The sequence below is a fragment of the Marmota monax genome, unplaced genomic scaffold (genome assembly GCF_021218885.2).
Source record: "Marmota monax isolate L192 unplaced genomic scaffold, Marmota_monax_Labrador192_F-V1.1 WCK01_AAM20220418_F8-fsc00061, whole genome shotgun sequence".
NCBI lineage: Eukaryota > Metazoa > Chordata > Mammalia > Rodentia > Sciuridae > Marmota > Marmota monax.
The window spans coordinates 20,281,599-20,303,092 of record NW_026695230.1 but is presented as its reverse complement, the minus strand read 5'-3'; the positions used below and the strand labels follow the sequence as shown (position 1 = coordinate 20,303,092).

At 36.3% G+C, this 21,494-nt stretch overlaps 2 pseudogenes; both read left to right on the top strand.

Annotated features, from left to right (window-relative positions):
* The first annotated feature begins 6,705 nt into the window (after positions 1 to 6,705).
* On the top strand, positions 6,706 to 7,631 carry LOC124088576 (olfactory receptor 52E8-like; annotated as a pseudogene).
* Positions 7,632 to 16,837: 9,206 nt separating this feature from the next.
* LOC124088571 (olfactory receptor 52E4-like) lies at positions 16,838 to 17,751 on the top strand (annotated as a pseudogene).
* Positions 17,752 to 21,494: the final 3,743 nt, after the last annotated feature.

The following is a 21,494-nucleotide window of genomic DNA, read 5'->3' as shown; positions in this document are numbered from 1 at the left end:
TCAAGTTATTTCAGGAAATAGCAAAAGAGCGAGCTTTTCCAAATTTATTCTATGAGGCCAACATCACCCTGATTCTGAAACAAGACAAAGAAACTTCAAAGAAAGAAAACTATAAACCAATGAACATAGATGCAAACATCCTCAATAAAATTCTGGCAAATAGGATACAGAAACATATCACAAAAATTGTGCAATATGATCAAGTAGGATTCATCCCTGGGATGCAAGGCTGGTTCAATATACAGGAAATCAATAAATGTTATTGACCACATCAATAGACTTAAAGATAAGAACCATATGATCATCTCAATAGATGCAGAAAAAGCATTCGACAAACTAGAGCATCCCTTTATGTTTAAAACACTAGAAAAACTAGGGATAACAGGAACTTACCTCAACTTTGTAAAAGCTATCTATGCCAAGCCTCAGGCAAGCATCATTCTAATGGAGAAAAATTGAAGGCATTACCTCTAAATATGAAACAAGACAGGGATGCCCTGTCTCACCACTTCTATTCAACACAGTTCTCGAAACACTGGCCAGAGCAATTAGTCAGACAAAAGAAATTAAAGGCAGAAAGATAGGAAAAGAAGAACTTAAATTGGCACTATTTGCGGATGACATCATCCTATACCTAGCAGACCCAAAAGGTTCTACAAAGAAACTTCTAGACTAGTAAATGAATTCAGCAAAGTGGCAGGATATAAAATCAACACACATAAATCAAAGGCATTCCTGTATATCAGCGACAAATCTTCTGAAATGGAAATGAGGACAGCCACCCCATTCACAATATCCTCAAAAAATAAAATAAAATACTTGGGAATCAACCTAACAAAAGAGGTGAAAGATTTATACAATGAAAACCACAGAACCCTAAAGAGAGATATAGAAGATCTTAGAAGATGGAAAAATATACCCTATTCATGGATAGGTAGAACTAACATCATCAAAATGGCGATATTACCAAAAGTTCTCTATAGGTTTAACGCAATGCCAATCAAAATCCCAAAGGCATTTCTTGTACAAATAGATAAATCAATCATGAAATTCACCTGGAAAAATAAAAGACCCAGAATAGCAAAAGCAATTATAAGCAGGAAGAGTGAAACAGGCAGTAGATCGATACCAGATTTTAAACTATACTACAGAGCAATAGTAACAAAAACAGCAAGATACTGGTACCAAAACAGGCATGTGGACCAATGGTACAGAATAGAGGACACAGAGACCAATCCACAAAATTACAACTACCTTATATTTGACAAAGGGAAAAAAAGCATGCAATGGATAAAGGATAGCATTTTCAACAAATGGTGCTGGGAAAACTGGAAATCCATATGCAACAAAATGAATCTGAATCCCTTTGTCTCACCATGCACAAAAGTTAACTAAAAATGGATCAAGGAGCTTGATATCAAACCAGAAACTCTGCAACTGATAGAAGAAAAAGTTGGCTCTAATCTCCATTTCGTGGGGTCGAGCTCCAAATTCCTTAATAGGACACCTATAGCACAAGAGTTAAAATCAAAAATCAACAAATGGGACATAGTCAAACTAAAAAGGTTTTCTCAGCAACAGAAACAATAAGAGAGGTAAATAGGGAGCCTATATCATGGGAACAAAGTTTTACTCCTCACACTTCAGATAGAGCCCTAATATCCAGAGTATACAAAGAACTCAAAAAATTAAACAATAGGAAAACAAATAACCCAATCAACAAATGGGCCAAGGACCTGAACAGACACTTCTCAGAGAAGGATATACAGTTAATCAACAAATACACACAAAAAAATGCTCATCATCTCTAGCAATCAGAGAAATGCAAATTAAAACCACGCTAAGATACCATCTCACTCCAGTAAAATTGGCAGCCATTATGAAGTCAAACAACAACAAGTGCTGGCGAGGATGTGGGGAAAAGGGTGCGCTTCTACATTGCTGGTAGGACTGTAAAGTGGTGCAGCCAATCTGGAAAGCAGTTTGGAGATTCCTTGGAAAGCTGGGAATGGAACCACCACTTGACCCAGCTATTCCCCTTCTTGGACTATTCCCCAAAGACCTAAAATGAGTGTACTATAAGGATACAGCTACATCAATGTTTATAGCAGCACAATTCACAATAGCTAGACTGTGGAACCAACCTAGATGCCCTTCAATAGATGAATGGATAAAAAAATGTGGCATTTATACACAATGGAATATTACTCAGCACTAAAAAATAACAAAATCATGGCATTTGCAGAGAAATGAATGGCATTAGAGCAGATTATGCAAGTGAAGCTAGCCAATCCCTAAAAAACAAATGCTGAATGTCTTCTTTGATATAAGGAGAGTAATTAAGAACAGAGTAGGGACGAAGAGCATGAGAAGAAGATTACCATTAAACAGGGAAGAGAGGTGGGAGGGAAAGGGAGAGAGAAGGGGAATTGCATGGAAATGGAAGGAGACCCTCATTGTTATGCAAAATTACATATAAGAGGATGTGAGGGGAAAAGGGAAAAAAAACAAGGGAGAGAAATGAATTACAGTAGATGGGGTAGAGAGAGAAGATGGGAGGAAAGGGGAGGGGAGGGGGTATAGTAGGGGATAGGAAAGGCACCAGAATACAACAGACACTAGTATGGCAGTAGGTATAAACGTGGATGTGTAACCAATGTGATCCTGCAACCTGTACACGAGGGAAAAATGGGAGTTCATAACCAACTTGAATCAAATGTATGAAATATGATATGTCAAGAGCATTGTAATGTTTTGAACAACCAATAAAAATATATATAAGTAAATAGCAGTAAGATCAGTAGAGGGAAGAGAACAGGGGAAAGAGGAAGGGAGGAAAAAGGAAAAGTACTGGGGACTGAATTAGCACAAATTATATTCCAGGCTTTTATGATGATTTTTTTGATGACAATGTCAAAATGAATCCTAACGTTTTGTATAACAAAAAAATAAAAAAATAAAATTAAGTTAAAAAGAGTGGTGTCAGTATAGAAACAGTTCCATAAATCAATGGAATAAAATTGTAAACTGAGAAATGAACTCATATTTATGACAACCTTCCATAATCATTCCCTGGAAGAAATAATAATCTCTTCAACAAATGATAGAAACACAAGTGGATATCCCTACTATATACAAAAATTAATTTAAATTAGATCAAAACCTAAACACAACTATAATAATAAAACTCTTAGGACAAATTATAGGAATAAATCTTCATGACCTCATCTTTGGCTTCTTAAGTGGGACTATAGAAATGAAGCAGTTAAATAAATAAGTTGTATTTCATCAGGATCAAACATTTTTGTGATTCAGAAAATGCTATCAAAAGAGTGAAAATAAAATCAATAGGATAAGTTAAATTATTGAGAAGTCATATATATATTATAAAATCTAACAGCTAGAATATATAAAGAATTCTTACAATTCAGGAATGTAAAATAAACAACTTTAGCAATGCTAAAATAAACAATCAAATACGATCAAATGTCTTCAATACACATTTATTTAAAGAACATGTAAAAATGTCCAAGTGCCCTTTAAAAGATACCCAGTATCATTAGTCATTAGGGAAATGCACATCTGAAACACGGTGAGATACCACTAGGAAACTATTAGGATTGCTGCGATTTTAAAAGTTCAAAAATAACACATCTTAGAGAGGCTGTGAGAAGTGGAAACTCACACATTGTGAGAATGTAAATTTTGCAGTCATTATGGAAAACAATGTGGTGTTTCCTCAGAAAGCCAAGCAGAATTATAAGACCCCAAATTCCACTTTTGTGTATATATGCAAAAGATTTAGAAACAGCTGTTCATATAAAAACTTGTGCAAAAAAATGTTTACAGAAACACTATTTATTATAGCCAAAATTTGGAAACGATACAAATATACATCCACTGATAAATGTATAAATAGAATATGATATATCCATACAATGGAATACTACCTAGTCATTAAAAGGGATGAGATATTGCTTCATGCTATAATATGTATATACTCTGAAACTATTAGGCGAAGTGAAAGAAGCCACACACAAAAGACTACATATTGCATGACTCCATTTATAAACCATACACAATAAGCTAAACCAGAAAATTTATAGAAACAGAATTCAGAGTAGTGGTTCTCAGGAGATGAAAGGAAGAAAGAAAGTTAGTGACTGCTTAATGGATATAGCATTTAGTCTTAGAGTAATGAAAGCTATTTGAAACTAAATAGCAGTGATAATTGCAAAACAAAAAAAATTCACTGATTTGTAAATTTTTAAATAGTAAATTGTATATCATATGCCTTTTGTGAAAATAAACAGAAAACAGTTACTGATTATATAAATATCCAATAGTTCCCAAAGGATTATTCCAAGTAGTTCATAAACTGACAGAAAGTTCAGAAAGGAGAGCAAAAGATAAAATGGGTCTTGTCATAAATATTATGTGCAATAACAAGAACTGACAACTGACTGAGTCAGAGTCAGAATCTTCAGAGATTTCCCTAAAGGTTCTCTTTAGCTGATGTAATGACAAGGGGGAATTACTATTCACTTGAACAGGAGATTCTCTGGCACCTAGAGACTTCATTACTAACCCCCTACCTCAACTTTACTAACACTTTGAAGGTAACTGATGATTTTTTTCCAACCATATATATACACGAACTGAAGGCACAGTTGTTACATGACTCTCTGAGACAGAGGAGGAAATCTTGGTAAGTGTTTGCAGTGTATGTTTAGACTTGGAATTTGGACTCACACAAGTTGAGTGGAGCATACTGGGTTAGGGAGTGAAATGTCACATATTTGTGATCTAGGAAGAGAGAAGGAAGAATAAGTTGGGAAGCAGTAAGGGGAAAACATCCTTGCTGGGCACCTACAATATTTCAGACATACATGACCTCATTTACCCCACCCAATACTATGGTGGATAGTACTATGCTAACTTATATATGAAACCAAAATTCAGAAGATGATGTAACTTATCTAAAGTCAGAAGGCTAAGAACGGAATCAAGACTCTATCCCATTCCTTGGTGCCACACATAAATAGCCTGTTTTGCTCATTCTTTCTGCACATATTGCCTTTATGGACATAGAGTGTATAATACACAAATTGATTTTTTTAAAACCATAGTAAGCAAAGGCTAAATTGATGAACTTGAAGTCTTTGCAGTTAGATGGCTGCACACACACCCTGCTAAAGAAAAGGGTGCAACCTGGTGATCAGCTGCTGGTATCACTTCACACTTCATGCTTCAAAGAGATTAGACTGAAACCAAAATTGATTATTGGGAGATATGAATTTATGACTGAGTTCAGGGGCCCCACATAAGGAATGAGGTAAAATGATTAGATATAGCAGTGAAAAATGATAGCTTTGTAACTAAATGAACAAATGTATACTAAAGAATTTGGCTTTGCCCCAAGAGAGTTCTGACTTTTGCTCTTGGCTCCTGGGCTGTAATCTACACCACACCTGGTAGGAGTGTCATTTTTTAAGTGGGGATTGGAAATACCAAGTCTTAGGATAGGGACTGGCCATGCCAGGAAGACCAAGAGTAGGATTTGAGGTGGAGGCTTTTGATCATGTGGCATCAGTTAACTTCAATATATGCAACAACATGCATAATATAATGCCCTCCTCCACTAACCCTCCTCCCCTACCATGTCTCTCTCTTCCTCAACAGCATTGGGGATTGAACTCAGGATTGCTCTACCACTGAGCTACAATCCAGCCTTTCTTATTTTGATTCTGAAACAGGGTTTCACTAAGTTGCTCAGGTTGGCCTTCAACATGTGATCCTCCTGCCTCAGCCTCCTAAATTTTGTGGATTACCAGAATGAGCCACCACACTCAGCAATATTTACTAATACTTGGGTGCTAATGCATGTTTTGTTTTGTTCCACTCTTTCTTTTTCTACTTTTTTTTTGGAAGTAGGTACACTAACACAGTTTCATAGAAAGTATCAAATCCCAGTAGTGCAAATCTTACAGACTTACTCTCCTGTGAGGAAGTTTTGTCTATTCTAGATCCTTTTACTCTCCTCAGGCCTTATCTTTCTAACACTACTTCCATTAGCAAGTATTGCACAGTCAGATCCAAATCAATGTCACATAGCCTAGTTTCAAACTGTTTCCAAATCTTGGACTCTTCTGCTTATTAACTTCCAAACAAACGGGAATTTAATAAATTTATTGAAAGCTTTCTCTTCCATAAAAGCAGATCTTGGTAGTATTTTGTGTCAGGGAATCATGGGGAGAACTAAACAAGATGATACCTGTAAATGACATCAGATGCAAAGAAAAATAGCATATGTCAAATTAATCATAGCTGATATATTGTGGTAGTGATCATTATCATCAGTTTTCTTACCCTTTATAATATTCTTTTCTTGAATAAGAGGAAACTAAGTACATTTTCTAATCTGAACCCATAATTTCACAAGAGGTATGGTGTTAGCTTCTAATCAGCTGCTCATCCTCTCCCACTTCCAGTACAAATAAGGAGTGTCACTAGGATAATTTATGGAGAGTCAAAGGAAAGAAAAATAATCAAAGGCCTTTAGAGAAACATATTCCCATTATCAATCCTCTGTTCATAGCCTTTTATTGTTTTGAATTTTGTAGAGTTCAATGAAGTCTGGAGGCACTGCCCAATGGGAACTGGCAGCAATCTTTAAAGCCATGACTGCCCTCAGCCTGCAGGAGCATGTCTTCTCCCAATGCCTCTGAGACTCACCCTTCCTCATTCATGTTCTTGGGAATTCCAGGATTGGAGGCTGCACAGGTCTGGCTTGGTTTTCCTTTTTGTGTCGTGTACCTGACTGCTCTTGTGGGAAACTTTGTCATTCTGTTTGTGATCTGGACTGATCCTAGACTCCACCAACCCATGTTCTACTTTCTGGCCATGCTGTCCCTGATCGACCTGAGTCTCTCTACCACTACCATCCCCAAGATGCTGGGCATCTTCTGGTTCAACCTTCAGGAGCTGTGTTTTGGGTGCTGTGTTGCTCAAGTTTTTTCACAGTCATGGAGAGCATTGTACTTCTGGCTATGGGCTTCGATCGTTATGTGGCTATTGGTAACCCTCTCAGGTACACCACAGTCCTCACCAACAGAATCATTGGGGTGATTGCTGTGGCCGTGGTTCTGCAAAGCTTGTGCACGATTGCACCTATCGTTTTTCTCCTCCTGAGGCTGCCTTACTGTGGGCATAGCATCATCCCTCATACCTACTGTGAGCACATGGGCGTGGCACGTCTGGCTTGTGCCAGCATCCGTGCCAATGTCTATTATGGTCTAGGGAATATGTCTTTCTTGTTCCTGGTTGTGCTTCTAATCATCATCTCCTATGCTAAAATTGTATGCACTGTCTTCCGCCTCCCTTCCCAAGATGCACGCCTGAAGGCTCTCAACACCTGCAGTTCCCATATCTGTGTCATCTTAGCCTTCTTTGGCCCAGCTCTTTTCTCCTTCCTCACTCATCGTTTTGGTCATCACATCCCCCAGTATATCCATATCCTCCTGGCTAATCTCTATGTAGTCATCCCCCCTGCCCTCAACCCAGTCATTTGTGGGATCAGAACCAAGCAGATCCAGGAGCGGGTGAAGAGTCTCTTTACTACAAAAGATTGAATGAGAGTAACTTATTTAGGTTATGGAAGCCTGAGACGTAAAAGACTGAAATTTATGATAAAAATTAATAAAGAAATGTATTTTGTCAATTTGACCTTCAATTGAATATACATATTAGATATACATAAATACATATATATGAAATATTGAACACATTTATTGGAGATGTGTGTTTGTGTGTGAGTACATATTCTCTATTGAATCCTAACACAGAATATGCCATTTAAGTGTAAGTTTCAAGGAGGAGAACTTGAATTCATTGAGGGAAGTACTTACTATTAGAACTATCTGACTATAGATTTCTTTAAGGTAATAACAAAATTTCCTTCATAGAGATATTTAATTAGAGGTCAAGTTAAGAGTTAAATTAACCAGGATGTAATTTGTCAATATTTACTAAAATTATGATACCGTGCTGACTTATAATGCAATTCTAGGAATATAATATAAATTTTACTCACTAACAGGAGAACTGGAATTTGGGTAGTGATAATTCACACAGAGGAAGATATGAGGGAGTTTAATCACACATTACAGAGAGAGCAAGAATGAATATTTATTTGTGTACTGGTTTTTAACTGGATGAATTTTAACATCAAAATGTTTAAGAAAAAAAGAACACTATTCATGAACTTCAAAAAAATTGGGAAAATGGATGGTAACAGAAAACAAATTGTAAATAATCCTAAAAAATTTGGAGTATGGAAAGTTTAATATAATAAGGTATATAAAATGGACAAAGTACATAAATAATAAGTTCATGGCTTTCAAAAATGGCAACAGAAAAGATAATTACAATAAAGAGCATTTTAAAGGAATGAATAATGTAAGTAAAATATTGCTCAAGAAAAGAAAAGATCAAATTGGACTTTGGAAGTCACTATTAACAGCATTTCACTCACTTCTATGACAATCCTAGTGATTTCTATTAACTTAACATAAAACAAATATTTTTAAAATGTTATTAATGAGGATCATCCAATTTCAGTGAGAAGAGTTAATATTGAGGTAATTGTAAAAAATACTGTGTCCAAAAGATTTTATAACCATCAAGGACAATAATTACCAACCAAAAATCAAATAAAAAGACAACATTAAAATTTTCAAAAGAAAATCAGTGGGATTATAAAAGAAATATGATCATTATACACAATAAATTGGATGGTAAGATGAAATTTTTCAGCCATAAACTGGAAAGCAATAATAACCAGTTAAGAATTTTATTTTTTGAAATTGCATTAATTTAAAAACATATTCAATAGGTGAGCTAACAGCATATCATACCTAGATGAAGAGATAATGAACTGAGAGTTATCAAAATAACATCTATAATAATTCCTAGAGAAATAACTTGGTAGAAAATATGAAAAACAATATAGATTTAGAAAATAATCAAGTTATATATATATACACATATACGTGGGTCATAAAAGAGTTAAAATATAGGTTAGAAGCAATATTTTTAAATGAAGATTATAAAATTTATGAAAGAAATCAAGCCAAAAATTTAAAACATGATTTATTAAAAAAAAAATTCACCTAAGAGGGTCAAAGTAAAACCACTGGGAAATAGATAAAGAGAAAATTTCAAAAAAGTCAAAGGGGTTGAGGGGAATATCTTCAACGAAGCAATAAGAAAACTAACAGCAAATATCTTTTTTAAAAACTATGAAATAAAGAAAATGGTAAAATATTTCCAAAACTATAGTGGAAAAATGAACTGCCAACCTAAATTTCTATGCCCAAGAAAATATCTTCTTCAGGGTATAGAAATCCAAGTTGGAAGTTTATTTTTCTACTATATTTTTCAATAGCACTATGAAACATGATAAGTCCAACAACTGATGTTTTGGACTTTTCAACTCAAAGTATAAATTTAAGGTAAACCAGGTAAACAATGTGGAACAATCAATAATTTTTAAATCCTCTTGAGTTATATATTGAATATAATAAATATTTCTGAGAGTTTATTTGCCCATTTGTTTTCATTTACAAATTATAACATAGATTCAAAAGATAAGAGCCAGACCATCTAAAGAACTTTTTAGGGTTTATACTATTACAGTCCCAAATCCATTCTATAGCTTCACTAACCAGAGTTGTGGGATATGTGTACAAGAACAGGCAAACTGGTGTAACAGTTTAGTACAGAACAAACACATCCACATACAGACATGATTTAGGACAGACAGCACTGCAGAATACCCAAGAATGCATAGTGTTTTTATAGATAGGGCAGAGCCAAATGAGAAGCCAATTTAGATCCATAGGATAGTGACTTGCCCTTGAATCACTTCCCTTTCAACATGATGTTTAACATTTTCCCATCAAGAGATGAGCTTATTTCCCTACCCCTTGAGTTTGGGCAGGAATATAACTTCTTTTGAAATCAGTAAATGTGATGCAAACAAAGGCTTAAAAGAGCTTGTGAATTGGAGTTTCTTGCTGTACCACTTGAAACCCCAAAATTGTCATGAGTGAGTCCTAGTTTACCTGCTGAACTGCAAAGGGCAATGAGGAAGAGCCCAGCATTCAGCTCTCAAATTTCTGGGGAAGTTAGATGAAACTGTCTTCCACCATCCAGACAAACTATGACTTGACTTATAGCAAATGCTGGAAGAGATAGAGTGAGAGAGCCTATTCGGAAATAATCTCTCATCCAACCCTAAGAATTTTGAACCAAAAGGGTTGTACTTTTTTTCTCATATGTGGAAGACTGAAGAAAAGAAGTCTCATGAAAATGGAAGAAGGGGATCAGGAGGAAAGAAGATAAAGGGGAAGGAATGTACTAGAAAATAAAATTGAACAAATTATATTATGTGTACTATGAATATGTCACAATGTATCCCACTATTATGTATAAAATTATGATACACCAATAAAAATTAAAAATAGTTTTTTTTAAAAAAAGAAAATGTGATAGGAAAGGCAGCAGAATACAACAGACACTAGTATGGCAATATGTAAATCAATGGATGTGTAACTGATGTGATTCTGCAATCTGTATATGGGGTAAAAATGGGAGCACATAACCCACTTCAATCAAATTGTGAAATATGATATATCAAGAACTATGTAATGTTTTGAACAGCCAACAATAAAAAATTAAAAAAAAAAGAAAAGAAAATGTGTTAAAAAAGAATTACTCTTTTTAAGCAACTAACTTTACAGAAGTTTTTTGTTTGGTTTGGTTTGGTTTTTTGTTTTTGTATTTGTTTTTTTTATGTCACTAAAGTTAAATGATGTAACAGAATGCAAAATGCAAACACTATGAGGCAAAAATTTGGTTCATTGATCACATTACATAATCCTCCCTGATGGTACCCAACCAAGGAGATATGAAGGTTTCCTATACAGGACACAAGTAAGATGGAGATAGTGATGAAAACAGTTATCATCCTTGTGTAAACCATAGTAAGCCTACATAGCTGCCTACAAGATGGGGTACAGCAAGAGTTAAATTAACCAGGATGTAATTTGTCAATATTTAGTAAAAATGTGGTACCATGCTGACTTATAATGTAATTCTAGGAATATAATATTAATTTTACTCATGTATATAAGAAGTCATAAGAAACACAAAATTTTCATCATAGTTTAAAGTGAAACTAACAAGAGTTATATTGGTAAAATATTCAACAAAGCATCAGTGCATTGGACTTCAAAGTCTTCAAGGAAGTAGGAGTATTGACTGTATTATGTCATGAGTATCAAAGTAGATTTGATTTTTAGAGATAAGGAGTGGATATTATTCCAGTGCTATCAATGAGAATAAATGAGGAGAAGTCTTCCCCAAGGCTTTTCAGTGTGAGGAGTTATAGTGGAAAAACATCCAATCCCTAAAAAGTTTTCAGAGAAGCAGTGCCCTCAGGGAATAGCCAGCTTTCTGTCTCACAAGTAAAATCAATAGAGCATCAAAATGGTTTAAGGCAAAAATAATACTGCTGTTTATGAAAATTTGATTCCATAAGTCATAGTGAAATAATTTTTGGCATAGGACTATATTACGATTTACACAATCATATGGTGTTATTACCCTCAGGTCTGGAATTTTCATATTCCAAGAATAATGTTATTCAATAATACCTGAGCACTTCTAACATTTAAGGTATTATGCTAGATAAGGTGAGTTAAACACCACTGTAATAACAGTCCACTAAAATAATGGGAAAGATAGAAAACATTAAATTCAATTACACATGTCCATGTTATGATAATGTTTTACACTGATATGAAAATACAAGAGATCCAGAGATCATATCCATTTGGCTGATATGGAAGAATAACATTGGTTATTGAGGAACAGTTGAGAGGAAGTGGAAATAAGTAGTAGTTATGTTGTATGTAGGACTTTCAGTCACCAAATAAAAGGATATGCATTATGAAGTTAAGAAGTACAACTAAAGTTTAAAACGTTGATTGAGTACTGAGAAAAGGACTTTGGCAACAACAGTGCTTATTGTATCCTAAAATTTCCCTTGTATATCATGGACAAAATAGAGGTCATAGGAAGATATTTTAAGCATAGACGGAATAGAGTTAGGCTCAATAGGGGAAAACAAATGGGGACACATTAGGGAAGATGGACTCAATGAGGGGAGGGCAGGAAAATAGAACATAATCTTCTCATTAATTAAAATGAATGAAATGAACAAGAGAATGTAGTGGATTAAACCGGAATCTCTTCTGGACCACAGATATTGCCATCTCTATGGTAACAACTCAAAAAAGACTAAACTTAAAAGAAAAAAAAAACAGCTGAATAATTCCATTGTCCATCAGTCTCTTTCATGTTCTAGTTGGGAAAATCAGAATCCATGGCCTGCCCTGGTGTCACCATCAGGTCCACTTCACCACATCTAGGAGGGACACCCTCAGGACACACTTCTGTGCTCTGGCTTGAAAAGACAATATCATGGTTTTCTTAGGAAAATGTAGATTTTTTTCTCACCATCAACAAAAAGAGCTAAACATATGTTTTTCCGGAGACTTTATGTTCACCATAGTTATAAACTGGGCCGGAGACTCGCTGGCTTGAAAGAAGCTGAAGCCATAATCTGAAGGCATGCCCTCTGCCAATAAACAGAGCTGCCCCCATTGGGTCTCATGTGCTGCCACAGAGTCTACAGGGTCTGTTTGAGAGTTCTACTCCTTCTTCATCCTTTGAATCCTCAATTGTGACAGTAGACAAACTAAATCTGAATATATAAATTTCCATTAAACAAAACAGAACAGTTGCCAAGGGCAGTTTCCTAAGATGTCACACTTTGAAGACTTTATAGTATGAATTTAATATTTTCAGGGTTCCTGAGAGAGGCTAACTCAACATCATCTCCCAGACTCCCCAAATCAGAATATTTCCATTCCTCACATTCCATGCCACATCTCCTGCCCTGCACTTAGGGGTTATATCTGGTACAGTGTTTCTCTGCAGATGCAGTAGTGTGGGGAGAAAGAGTTAGAGAGACTTAATAACCCTTGTCCATGTTTATACCCAGAGAAGTCTGAAGACTAAGCTCAGGGATTCTGGGACATTCCTTAGATTCACTATAAAGATTTTTTCTCTGTGACCAGGTAGGCTTGCGGCCCAGAGATTTGAAGAGGCTTCCAAGCATCATCTTTAAGAACCTGGGTCATGTTGCAAATATGCTCCAAGTTAGAGCTGGGAAAAGAAATGTGAGAGGTAAGAATGCTTGAACAGGGCAGGTGAGATGCTACAGAGAGGAAAAGGAAAGGACAAATGAAAGAAAAGGACAGGAGCCTCCCTTTTGCCAAACAGTTATCCCAAGTGCCATTAACATCACAGACAAATGCATTAGAGCATGTAGGATTGTACAGCGTCCACAGCTGAGGACTGTAGCATACCAACGAGTAATACGCATATACAGAATTTCTTTTTTATTTTTGTCTTTTTGCCCTTTATATCCATTTATATTATTTTCCCTCTCTTTCTTTCTATTATACAACACCCACTGGCCAACACACACACAAATACTCAGATACCCAGTACACTTGCTCTAGACAAATACCACAAAGATAATCATATTGACACCAACTGTCAAAAATAATGAAAATTGCTCAGACTAGCAAATTTACATATTACAGAGGGAAAGGCCAGCAACTAAACTCACTCTGGTTTATATAAGACAGAAAGACACCCCTATAAGACACTGTCATATATTTGAGTTGGGGGTTGAATGGTGATTAATGTCAATTTCCAAATGGAATGACAAATATTTGGTCTGCACTATGTTCTTCAAGTTTTATCAACTTTATGAAACCAATTCCAAGCCTTTATCTGTATAAATAAATACCACTGCTACAGCAGCCAAACTGAGCCTGCCTCCCTAACCTATTTCATGACTCAGTCTTGAAAATGCAGAATTAAACCATGCACTATACACCTGTAATCTCAACAGCTCAGGAGGCTGAGGCAGGAGGATCATAAGTTAAAAGCCATCCACAGCAACTTAGTGAACCTCTAAGCAACTTATCAAGATCCTTTCTCAAAATAAAATATAAAATGATCTGGGGATTTGGCTCAGTGTTTCAGCACCCCTGGATTCAATCTCCAGTACCAAAAAAAGAAAAAATGCTTAAATAGAGATTATTACCCACACTCATCAACTGCCTTGGTTCCACAGAGTTTAGGAGATGAAAGAAAGAACACAGTTCCCCTCAAAGTGAGCAAAGTTGGGTTATGTTAATATTAATAAAGATTTAAAATGAGTATAAATGCCTTGCCCAACAACACTCTCTCTTTGGTCTCATATGTGACAATCATCATTCCCACCTCATTCATACATACCATCTGAGAGTCAAAGATGACTTAATTATGAATGAAGGCCTTTTAAAAAGAAGCCTGTTATTTTTGCTACCACGTGATTTACTGTGTTAATATTGGGGCTAAAGGAAAATATAATATTGGGAGGCATTGATAATATAAATACTATTTTGGAATACTCTGTGAGCTAGTTCCTTGATTTACATTGATCTTATCAGCCATTAAAAAAATGAACAATGTTACTTAGATTTATTTATTGTTTCCAATGTTATGGGAACAGAAACGAATCTGGAAAGTGAAAGAAATTTGCCTAAAAGTTTCCAGAAAGCAAATGATACAGCAAGATTTAAGCCATTTTAAGTTTGAATGGGTTCAAAGTACCAATACTCTTAATAGCATACTAGAGTCAGAGAAATGCACTAGTCAGCAGAGAAAAAGACACCATGGACTCAGTGATCTTAGCATTGGTGGACAGTAGAAGGGTAAGATCTTCAACTATTATAAATCTAGATTTTGAAATGGACTGTAGGGCTGGGATCTTTGTACAGGATGAATGTGTCACTTTGCCTTCCAGAAATAATCTTCTGGATCACACTGTCTGCCATTGTTTGTGGCTCACAGCTGCATCAGGAAGGAGGCAAGCACCCTGGTCTAAACTGCCACAGGGTAAGTGTCCGGATATACCATGAAAGACTGGTCTCCTATGCCACTCCCCTGGAAACTTCTTCCTCTGCTACTGAAGGGTCATACTGAAAATCTCCACCCTGAAGATAGAACTGACTCTGGACTGAAATTCCATGACCTATCACCCTAGCTATTTCCTCAGACTATTCCAAGTTGTACAAGCAGTTTCTCTCTGATTTCTCAGCCTGGCTTCTTTCCCACAACACTGGAAAATATTATGCCCCCCCTCAAACATGTACAATACTCTCCAGTTTCTCTGGAGTTAAAAAACACTCCTTTCCTTCTCATATAGAACAGGGGATTAGTAACTCCCTTGCCTAGACATTTCTACTATGGGGTAACTACCTGGCAAAGTTACAGGACAACTGTTATATGCAACATGCATGATATAATATCTTCCTCCACTCACCTTCCTCAATCTCTCTCTCTGTGTCTCTCTGTCTCTCTCTCTGTATCTCTCTCTCATACACACACACACACACACACACACACACACACATATAAACTAGGAGCTAAATTCTTTTATTTCAATGTTAGGTATATTAAAATTAATATTTCCTTGTTCTTTAACCTGAGTAGCAGCTATTCGGTAGGCAAGGAATGATGGAATCAGCTTGTGTTAGTTGCTTCAGAGTTACACAGTATCCTGGGGCTACAAAGGATTAAAAGAAGATACTTTTCTTTGTTATATTTAAGGGACCAGGGAAGATTCCTTAACAATGATTTAATTTTAGTATCAATAAAACTTGTAGGATATTTGGTCTGTTTATATCTGAAAGAAGGCATGATTTTAGGACATATCATAATGTTAGATATTATACATTGATGTTATATGTTATAAAGAAGAAAAACATAATTTGTCTGATAGGTTACTGTAGAAAAAAATAAGAGACCATGGATATGGGATTGGAAACTAAGCAATCCAACAAGATGAGGAAAAATTTAAAAATTAAAAAAAGAAGCAATGCTCTCATAGAATAACAGACTAGTCAGGGAAGCACATTTTAAATGAAGAAAATTCTAAGACATCTGATTGATCTTCCTTTTGTCATGTGATTACATTAGACACTTGAGGCAAATCCTTAAATTTATATCAAATCAAAACACTGATAATAGTATACAGCAGCAATTCTTATTGTAATTTAGAAATTTTTCTTTTATTTTTCACCTCTTGTAGACTTTTTTAAATTTTTCTTTGTTTTCCTTATACTGGTACATTATAATTTTAGTAACAGTGGGATTCTTTGTTACTTATTTGTATGTGTACCCAATATAACTGTATAATTTAGTCCATTTTATTCCCCAGTACCACCCCTGTCTCTTTCTGGCTCATTCTTCCCCCTGGTCATTTTCTCTACTCTACTGATTATACTTTTTATTTCTAGACAATTCAAGAAACATTGGATATGGTGATTTCCTCAAGGTAATGGATAGAAGGGAATGCCATAAAACGTGAACATACACTACATTGTAAAATATTTCCTCAAAAAACTAATGAATTAGGAAAAAATAAAACCATGGACAATATTACCTGGGATAGGTCTCAGAACAATAACCTATGTTGAGTGACTTTCTATTAATTTTGCAACAAACAAATTCCAAATGTGTGTAAATTAACACATATCATTCCATCCAGCACAATGATTGATGTTTTCCTGTCTCTCCGGGACCTAGAAAAGAGAAGATTCTAATGAAAGCAAGGATGCTTGTACTTGATAGGAATTCATTGACACTTGCTATGATAAAGCCAACCATCAATAACACCCAGTTCCATCCTCCCTTATTTATCTTGCTAGGAATACCAGGACTGGAAACTATACACATCTGGATTGCTTTCCCCTTCTGCATTGTGTACCTGACCTCCCTTGTGGGGAACAACACCAATCTCTTTTTGATCAAGACTGAGCACAGTCTTCATCAGCCTATGTTCTACTTCCTGGCCATATTGTCCATGATTGATCTGGGTATGTCTACATCCACTATCCCCAAAATGCTGGGCATTTTCTGGTTCAGTCTCCAAGAGATCAGTTTTGGGGGTTGCCTTGCTTAGATGTTCTTCATCCACATGTTCACTGGCATGGAGACTGTTTTGCTGGTGGTCATCTGCAATCCTCTCCACTACACGGTGATCCTCACCAATAAAACCATCAGCATTCTAGCCTCTGTTGTCATTGGAAGAAATTTAATTCTTGTAAACCCATTTGTATTTCTCATTTTGCAACTGCCCTTCTGTGGGAATCACATCATGCCTCATACATACTGTGAGCACATGCCCGACTGGCCTGTGCCCCCATCAAGGTCAACATAATCTATGGGCTTATGGTGATTTCTAATATTATTGTGGATGTGATCCTAATTGCCTCTTCCTATCTGCTTATCCTTCGAGCTGTCTTCCATCTTCCCTCTCAAGACGCACGACTAAAGGCTCTCAATACTTATGGTTCCCATGTGTGTGTCATGCTGTGCTTTTACACACCAGCCTTTTTTTCTTTTATGACTCATCACTTTGGCCATAACATTCCCCAGTACATCCATATTCTTTTGGCTAATCTATATGTGGTCATCCCACCTGACCTTAACCCTGTCATTTATGGTGTTAGGACCAAGCAGATCCGAGAGCATGTTGTAAAGATATTTGTACAAAAAGAATAATTCTATTGAATGTTTGGGTAAACATATCTATATGCAATTCAAGTTATAATAATCTAGCTCCAATTTAAATATTTTATACCACCCGCTTAGGGTTTACACCTTTCATTTTTATTGGAAGTGGTTTAGAATTGACAACAAAACTTCTTTTGCTGCCTGTTCTCCTTATCTCCTTCCCGTATCTGGACAAAAGAAAAAGACTAATAGAGAAGATGCTGGAGGTGTCAGTAGCCTTGAAGTAGGAGTCTGGAGAAGACATCTCCAGATATCTTCTCATGCGGTAAACTTGGATCCTAGAGGAGAACATATCTAATAACATTTTAGATGAAGAAATAAGGTTCAGACCATGGGATAATGGCAATGTCTGGATGAAAACATCTAATGCTCCAATTTTCTACCCTTTACAGAGATACCAAATTTTATCTTCATCTCTAAAATCTTTGATTTATTTATATTTTAATGTTCTGTCTGTCTTATTCTTACTCTGATTTCCAATATTCAGTCCTATTTCCATACTCTAGATCTGAGGATGGTGTCTTTGCTTTAAAATATTCAAAGGAGTGCTGAACTGAAATTTGTGACTGACTATAGAACTCTCGTTTAAAACTCAGAAGTGTCCTTCATGTCCGGTACTTTGGAAACATTTTCTATGACTGCATGACAATATGTAAAATACACAAAAACATACCAGGAAAGATTATTAGGAAATAGGGCAGGTATAACCAAGAAGATAGAAGAGGAACACTATTCAGTTCCTGTGGACCTGGGCAACTCTTGGCATTAAATTTGACCCCAGCAAATACAATTCCTGCTGCCCTTGTGAAATTTCCTGTCTCTGTGCATGGGTTATAATTTGGTTTGAGTGTTTTTTTTGTTTTTGTTTTTGTTTTTGTTTTGTTTTGTTTTGTTTTGGTTGCTGTTGTTGTTGTTTTCTTTTGGATGTGTTGTTACTGATTTACTACCTTCACTTCAAATTTCTAAAATTTTATAGAAACATCAATTTTTAAAGATGGAAATACATTTAACATTATCCATCCCATTATCTTATGAGTAAAAAGGCTGAGGTCGAAAGAAACACAGGCGCTAATGTACATAAAATAGATAATATCACACTCATCTTTAATATCGTTTTCACATACAAGACAGGGAAGATCATTCAGATAAATTATTTCATCCAGAAATTCTTAACTCTTATAGAAGATTTAAGTAAAAATATTCTATGTAACTATATGAGGTCACATCATGGCCCTCAGGTAGAGATATCTAGAAAAATGGAAAACAGAAAGTAGCCTAGAGTTGGTGTTGATAATGAAGAGCTAGACTCAAGAATTTCTGTGTGGGAGCAATAGATCACTAATAAACAGTGACTGAACTTGATCTTGTCTTTCTCACTGTGGTCCACAGTACTGAGTGGTGAGCATCCTGATCAATATCTATAACACACACAAACATGCTAAATAAAAGTGTTTCTTCTTTCAGTGATATTAAGAAGTATGTAGCATGTGTAAGGCAATTTTCCAGTTAAATGTATTTATGGAAGTGGGAAAAGCTTAAACATAATAGTGCATACAGTGTGGATTGAAGCACATAGTAATGCTGGCTGTGAAGTGGTTCATAATCAAACTGCAATACCAAATTTACACCTGGGGATATAGCACAGTGATAGAGAATCTGTCTAGCATAAGCAAAGCATTGAATTCAATCCCTAGTACACCAGGGGGAAAAAGAAAGAAAATGCTTAGACCTGGCTAAGCAGAGTCCCTGATCTGGGTTTTCTTGTCAGGAAAACTTTTTGTGCTTTGGAGTAGCTTCCTCAAAATTTTAGAAGTCCACATCTGGTGCATGATAACAACAAGGATCTCTGGGTTGTATGCCCTGACCCTGAATCAAACATAGAAGTCCAATTCTCCTCTGCAGAGAACTCTGTTACTATCTTCTTCCTATAACCTCCAGCTTGTGGAGTTACCCATTTTCCCCAAGAAGCTCTGTGATTTCTGCCTATTGGGCTGTCCTGGGGCCTCATGGCTGGGACTTGGCTTCAAGAGAATGGTTTGGTGACCAGATGAGATTCCCTCTTGATAGTATAATTTTCTTTCATGGAATCACACAAGATGAGGCCACCATAAGGTGTTGATGTGCTAATATGGGGTGATTCTTAGATCAGACCCAAGATGTACTCAAGACTCTGGTTTACCAAAGTTTCATGGTTGAACCTTGGACTCAAGCCATGTATTAGGGCTGTATGTTGTATCTAACCCATCTTTTTCCAAAATCAATCACTGCCTTCTATCTTTAATGCTCATGGTGTCAGAGACAACAGAAGACATTACCATCCCACAACCCACAACCCTGGCACCAGGATGCAGAGTGGTCATTCCAACCCCCACAGCTGTTTCCACATAACCTGTCAGTCATTTGCACAGAAGTGGCTGCATTAGCCTTTTTTTATGTACCAAGGATTGAACCCAGGGATGCCATGCTACTGCAAAGTCTTTGAGATCATTACGCTGCAATGCCACCATGTACTTTCAATCTATGTCCTGATTGACCCTCTGTGTATGGATGAGACTGTTAATCCCACCCTGCCGCACAGCACATCACCCCCTACTCCAGCTGGTGGCACTATGTGAACAAAAGCATTATGGTCAACATTAAAACAGATCCCCTAGAAATGCAGAAACCAGGATCTAAATAGTCCAAGTGGTGGAAAGATATTTTTCTACAGTTATGCTATAAAGTTCCTAACAAAAAATTAACATGAACAGTAAAAATGATCATTCACATTTTAGAGGGAACATGGGAGGAATAGACAAACTCTAGATAAGACAGAGGGGTGGGAGGGGAAGGGAGGGGGCAGGGGGTTAGAAATGATGGTGGAACGTGATGATCATTATTATTCAAAGTACAGGTATGAAGACACGAATTGTAGTGAATATACTATGTATACAACCAGAGATATGAAAAATTGTGCTGTATAAGTGTAATAAGAATTATAATGCATTCCGCTGTCATATATAAATAATAAAAAAAAAAAAGATTGCTATGGTTAAGCCTGGTATTTGTAGTCAACACCAATGAAGCACTAAAAGAAACTTTGAGCCAGGCATGGTGGCATGTGCCTGTAACCCTAGTGGCTTGGGAAACTGAGGCAGGAGGATCCCAAGTTCAAAGCCAGCTTCAGCAACTTACTGATGCCCGAACCAAGTTATTTTTTATTATGAGACAGGGTCTAGAGATATGGCTCAATTGTTAAGCACCACTTTAATTAGCACTAAAATTTAATTAATTGATTGATTAAGTTTAAATATAGGAATCTACAGAAAAAGTTTAAGACTGCTTTGTCAGTATTAGTCAAGTCTCCAGGAAAAAAAGTTGACAAATTCAAGTTGAGCCCTTTAAACTTGCCCAAGTATGTGGGCATTTTAGGGAAACCACAAGAGACATTAGGGACAGTAATTGTAGGATATTTACAGCTCCTCGCTGGAAGAGGGGCAGGGGTTCCTGGAATCTAGAGCCCAAGAGAGCATTCTGGAAAAACCTAAATATCAGGAATTGAGATTGATTGTGAGGCCCGTGGAAACACTAAGGACATTTTCAGTGAGGGAGCAGGCAGAACCCGAACAAATTTCTTAACCACAGTCTCCCGCTGCCCTCCTGTTGGCATGTTCCCTTTTCTGAACCCAACCTGATGCCGTCAATCAAAGGAAACTATCACTGAAGTACGTAGTCCTGAGTCCTCAGCAGAG